Here is a 5,990-nt window from a genome sequence, read left to right on the forward strand (position 1 = left end):
TGTTAAAAGATAGTATATAGCAGAGCAAATGTGCCGCTGACATGCGTTGGAAACCACGCTATCATTATTTGCCAAATCGTGAGAGGATTTATCAGCATTTGTACTGCTCCAGGAAGTGTTAAATTTCAGAGATGATTGGAACGTCCTCCTATAATAAGGGACCGAGCACAATTAACGGCAGGGGGGGGGCGGAAGAGAAAATGGGGGGGCCACGAAAAAAAATGAGTGTTCTTGGGGTGGGCCATGAAAATTCCAGGGAAAGTAAGGGGTGGGCCACCAAAATTTTTTACACCATGACAGACAGAGAATATTTTTCAGCATTTTTGTTCCTTGTTGAAGCTGGAGTTCCTTGTTAAACTTCTTGTAGCATGATGAAATACCAAGTCTTAAACCTCACAATGCAGTTGTTATGTGTAAAATGAGTAATATTATTATTGAAAATTGACTTCATTTGTCAACAGTAATAATGGTTGGTAATGATATAGAGGCTCGGTTGAAACTGGTTATTTCATCATGCTATAGGAATCCCTTATAGAACAGGAATGCCTGTCAGTACCATGTGAAATTAGCATTCACATGGCTAGTTGGCATGGCTTAATGCATGTGCATAGGGAATAGGCAGTCAGGCAGTCCACATTCATTTCAGAAGCACGTGGGTAACATGTGTATAGGCCGAAATATTTAAATGAGCTAGCCATTCACATACATGTGAACGAATGGTTATTTTGAATGCACATATGAATGACAGGGTCATCCTGGCAGAAAAAGAGCACCATGAAAAGTACTGATTTGACACCCGATTTTACTTATTTTGATGTTGCCGTTATGAATTTGGTAAACATTGTTACATTTGCATGTTTGCAAGGTGTAAGCAAACATCAAATAAGTGAAATCAAATTCCAGTAAAATCAAGTACTTTTACACAGCCTCTTTCGGTGAATTATATGATACAATTGGTTGGAGATGTAATTTAACCATATTTGGCCTAAAACTAAGACAGGCCAAACAGAGTTAAAAGCAACTCTGACTCACCTGAACACAGCAAACACAAGCAGACTCACCTTTCCAAACGTTCAAAATAAAAAGCACAAAACATATCTGTAAGTCTGATGACCAATTTAATAAATTTTGGCTTCAACAAATTTCATAGACACAGTAAAAAGTGATTTAGTCAAAGATTAGTTTTTAAAAGAGTTCATTTAACTCTGGCCAAGTCTCGTCTTTCATGTCCTATTTTGTTTTGAAATTTGACATTGAAGACTTCTTTACGTAAGTCATGATTATTCTTGCCAAATTTCTCTTGGGCCTTGGCTGACATGCACACTGAAATGAAACAGAAAGCAGAGAATGAACTTAGCAACATTTATTAAGACGACAACTTTACAATAAAGTTTCAGAACATGTGTGTGATTTGTTACATACACATAGAGGAATTTTTTACATACATCTTTGGGAGTGCAAAATCAATACATTGAAAGTGTAACATATATGTCTAGAAATGTATTGGGCTTGTGTACGTTGTATTGACTTGACTAGTTGCCACAGCCACTATTCCGATTAATTTATGTACATCTTTACAAAGTGAGGGCATCACAATTCATAATTTGAATCAATACAAGAAAGTATGTTAATACATGAGGCAAACAAGTTATTGAACTCATTAAAAATTACAGCTGCTGTCCCTTGAAAATTAAGACGTATCACATTTCTAAATATTTTTTCTGTCTTTCAATACAGGCTTCTTACTTGGTAATATCATATTAACAATGGATTTTAAAAGTAACCATGTACAAAAGAAGTAAAAAATGCAAGTAAGACCGGTGGACAAACAATCATAAGTTTACATAGCCATGTTCATCCCACTATCTACCGGTAGTTTGGGTTTTTTTATATTTTCATTTCGCCTATTTTTTTATAGCAGTGTTTTTGCACTGAGTGAACCATGGACGCAAACTATTAAAGCTTAGGCGTTGTTCAAGCCCAGCTTTGTTTTGCGTTAATGGCCACACTGTACACCTCCCTCCGCCCTTTCCAGGTATACAGACGTACTTTCTTTTCACCCCTAAAGCTCAGGTTAAAATTGTCGGGCCAAAAACAAAACCAAGCTTCCCAGGAAAACATCAATGTGCAGAGAAAAGCCTCTCTATAAGGCATACTAATTTCGTAATTGCCCTTTATAAATATGCATTTCAAATACTTACCGGATGAATGGAAAATTATCGTCCACGACGACTTGCTATCTCGGTCACTGCATCCAACACTGTCGCGGGGAAATACACTTTACCTTCATGCCAACTGAAACATTACCACTTAGACCTAACTCACTTGCTGTTTTGACTCAAAATGTGTCGTCACTGGGGAAGAAATGACCGAGAAATCAGCCATAATTCGTAAGATTCAGCTGGTCTGAACAGCCATTACTTCAAAAAAATCTGCGCAATCTCATATCCGATAACGATCGTTGCGTGGGAACACAAAGCATTGGTCAAATTCGAAAGGTCAAGGGTCGTGATCGTCGCAAAATTTTGACATTTCAAGTACGCGTAAACTGTTCTTTTAGATTTTTCTAATAAGCAAAAATTGACTTTATATGAAGAGATCAGTTAAAATACGGACGTCCAACACACTGAGTGAACCCTGTTGCAATTCTGATCAGCCTCGTTTAAATCCAGGCGTACTCATTTACGGGACCCTTACGTTCATACCCTGTTGCGTCCCGTCCACTCGTCCAACACAACTCTTTCCAAAGTCACGACATCATACATCGTCAGAACCGTTAGTCCATCCGGCTCGACTTTGAACGGTTTGGGGATGAACAGTACCTGTACTGCGTTTCCATTAAGTTTTATGTAAGTTGTAATCGCGAAAGTTTTACAATGGCAGATGCAGAACCGTCGCAAGTGTGTTCGTCGTTGTGTGATGATCTGACGTACATGTACATGACTGCACATCATAGCCAATTGCTGACGGACGTACGCGAAAACGTGGACCGTATGAGAAAAATTTAATGACAGATCCAACCATATTACGTCTGGAAATGTGAGTACCTTTCAATAGAATGCAGGTTCCGATCATATGGAATATTTAGCGGTGAACATGTGTTTATTATTGCACATTTTGAAAATAAAAATAAACGATGTTTAAAATTTGATCTGTGCTGATTTAATTTAGAGGCTGCTCACAGACGTTTGCAGCCATCTGCATGACTTCCCTCTTGTCATATTCATTGGTTTATACTGAAAATCCCTGGTCTGGTTTTTTGAATGGAGATGAATGAAACCAATGCTAATTATATTTTAGGGATAGGCTGTAACTTCATAATTTTGGCAGAAATTGTGTTCTTCGTACATCGACTACAGGTTTTTCTCTCTTTTCAAAATCATGTTAGCCAGTATTGCTAATGTTATTCTATTTTCTAAAACACGCTCAAATATCCAGTCTTCACAACCTGTATTATGTACAGTCAGCATTGTTATTGTTGGTAAACACATTTTGGTCTGGACTAAACTTCAATTGAACACAATAACAGTGAACTTTTATAATATACATGCACACAAAGTGTATGTTGGTTGTATTGATAATATCAACGAGCTAATTCAACTTAAATTTGTGAACCAATGAAGTAAGTGCTGTTGATACATAACAAAAATATTAACAAAATCAAAAACTTACAGCTTTATACTGTCACTTTAAAATGGCAAACCGTTGCTTCTGTAGCCACTAAATATTTAAGTCTGAGAACAATTTGACTGGTAAATGTGACCCATGTGGCATTTCTATAGTGCAAACATGAGTAATTTCACCTGAAAAACTTAACCCAAGTAAAATCAACTCTACACATGAGTGCCGCCTAATTTATTTAGATTAAATAGACAATAGGGATGTGAAAACATGAGAATTGACAACAAGTCAGTCCTTGGAGTTTATTAATGCATGTCTAAATTTTTACCGCCACATGTGTAAGCTACCATTCAATCCATTGACAATCTTCCCTTCTATCATGAATTCAATAGGACTGCTAATGAATGGTTACTTCACATGGCTGAGTCTGATTTCACATTCATAGCCAGTGATGAATGTTCAAATTTTAACATGTCATATTTCCAATACTGGCATGTGGCAGGTTGGACTGCTATGGACTGCCTATTTTTCCTCAAATAACCATTCAACCTGTTCCACACAGGAATGTGGACTGGCTATGGCCAGTTCAGAACTAGAATACGTAGTGGACACACAGGAAAAAAATACTGAAAAAAGGAGGAAAAAATGGCATTAATGGGTCTTTTATAGTTAGCCCATGAAGGACTATTCCAATGGCAGACTGTCATTACAGTGGAGTAACATTGAATATCTTGGGTAGTCATAGAAAGGCAGACACTGGGTTGTGGAAAGTGCATTGAAATCACAACGGTCATGTTATACATTTTTCCCCAACATCTGAAAACATCATACAGATACTCAGTTGAAGTAAAGTTATTTTATTTGTTTATTATTTATATATTTATTTGTTTATTATTTATTTCAAGAATGCAAGAATGTTGTTTTCACTAAAGCATATATTAAAACTTATAAGGATTATATATATGTGTACAACTTTGTACCTATGTAATCTTTCTTTTTTGGGGAGGGGGGGGGCCACAAAATTTTGTTGCCGGTGATGGGGGGGCCACTAAATTTTTGCTGGTGTTAGGGGGGGGCCTGTAAAAAATATACGCACCACATATTTTCTCTTCCGCCCCCCCCCCCCCTGCCGTTAATTGTGCTCGTTCCCTAACCTCCTTCAATGTGTGGTTTTAACTGTAATCTCTCAATCATATGCTTCACCTCAAGTTGTTCCTCATCCTCGGGTGTCTTCCGAATGACAGAATTATCTTCAAGATGGCCGACTGACGCTTTGCCTTTGTTGAGAGCTGACATAGTTTTTGTGCTTGCTTGAGACGTTCGATACAAAGCGGAAATGCAACGACATGAGCGTAACCACTGTTCGGAGTGTGACCTAAACCCTTATCTGACCCTATTTTCCTGAGCAGCGCAGCCAGCGGTAGACTTGGGGCAGGCGACCAGACTGTGGAGAAATTTGAACCAATAATGATACCAACTCCCCTAGAATTCATGAAAATAATTTTAAATATTAACATTCGGAAATCGGGCGATGTAACAAGTTAATGTATGACTGTGTTATCAGTGCTGCTTTGGGATACGGCGAATTAGGGCCTTAAGGGCTGACGCTTTTCTAAAAAATGTATACATGAAATCACTGTGACCAACCTCCTTGTTCCTTAGTTACCTTCCTATACCAAAAGCGTTTTTTCATTAGGGAACCAGGTAGTCTTTCCGCGCTCCCAGAAGATGTGATACTTTGCGGATGCAACTAGTCTGTACATAATGTACGTAAATCAGCCAGTATATTCCTGATAAGTATATCAATTTAACCTAGATGGCTAAGACACTTCAAATAAACGAGATGTTAAAAATATGAAATCACTAAAAAGGGAGGGGATATCACTGTTTGGGCATAAGACATAGACACGGATTATTCATCACTTAAGAAACTGGAGGTTTGAATTTTAATTGCACTAATGAAGATGATGATGATGATTGTGATGATGTTGATCACGACGGCGACGATTGTGATGACAAATATTAGTAACGGTACCGACATTGGCAACAGTGGCGATCTTAGTGGTGGTGATGGCGGTTGGGATGTTATATAGTACCGATAGCAGCCTGAGAGAAAAGACTTCAAAATTATTTTGTACTATTTTTAGGCATATATTAGGCAGTTCTACTTGCAGATGTTCGACACGACCTGTTATTAGCAGTTTGTAGCTATAATACTATAAGGCAAGTTCTTAAATAGATTCATTTGTAGACGCATCAAAGGATTTTTCGGATTTATCAGTCTAAGCCAGGTCAACGATACCTGCTGAAGAACACACAAGATGACGATCATGAAAGAGTATACGAATTGTGAATTCCTGGCTACATTT

The 5,990-nt window shown here is 37.8% G+C and overlaps 1 long non-coding RNA gene across 1 annotated transcript; it reads right to left on the minus strand.

The window, feature by feature from the left end:
* Window positions 1-735: 735 nt before the first annotated feature.
* LOC139123118 (uncharacterized) lies at window positions 736-2,618 on the minus strand. The gene is made up of 2 exons (XR_011549598.1): window positions 2,202-2,618; window positions 736-1,323 (listed from the first exon to the last, which is right to left on the minus strand). It is a non-coding gene; the product is annotated as an uncharacterized lncRNA (long non-coding RNA).
* Between the last annotated feature and the right edge of the window lie 3,372 nt (window positions 2,619-5,990).

Source organism: Ptychodera flava, chromosome 22 (genome assembly GCF_041260155.1).
Source record: "Ptychodera flava strain L36383 chromosome 22, AS_Pfla_20210202, whole genome shotgun sequence".
Lineage (NCBI taxonomy): Eukaryota > Metazoa > Hemichordata > Enteropneusta > Ptychoderidae > Ptychodera > Ptychodera flava.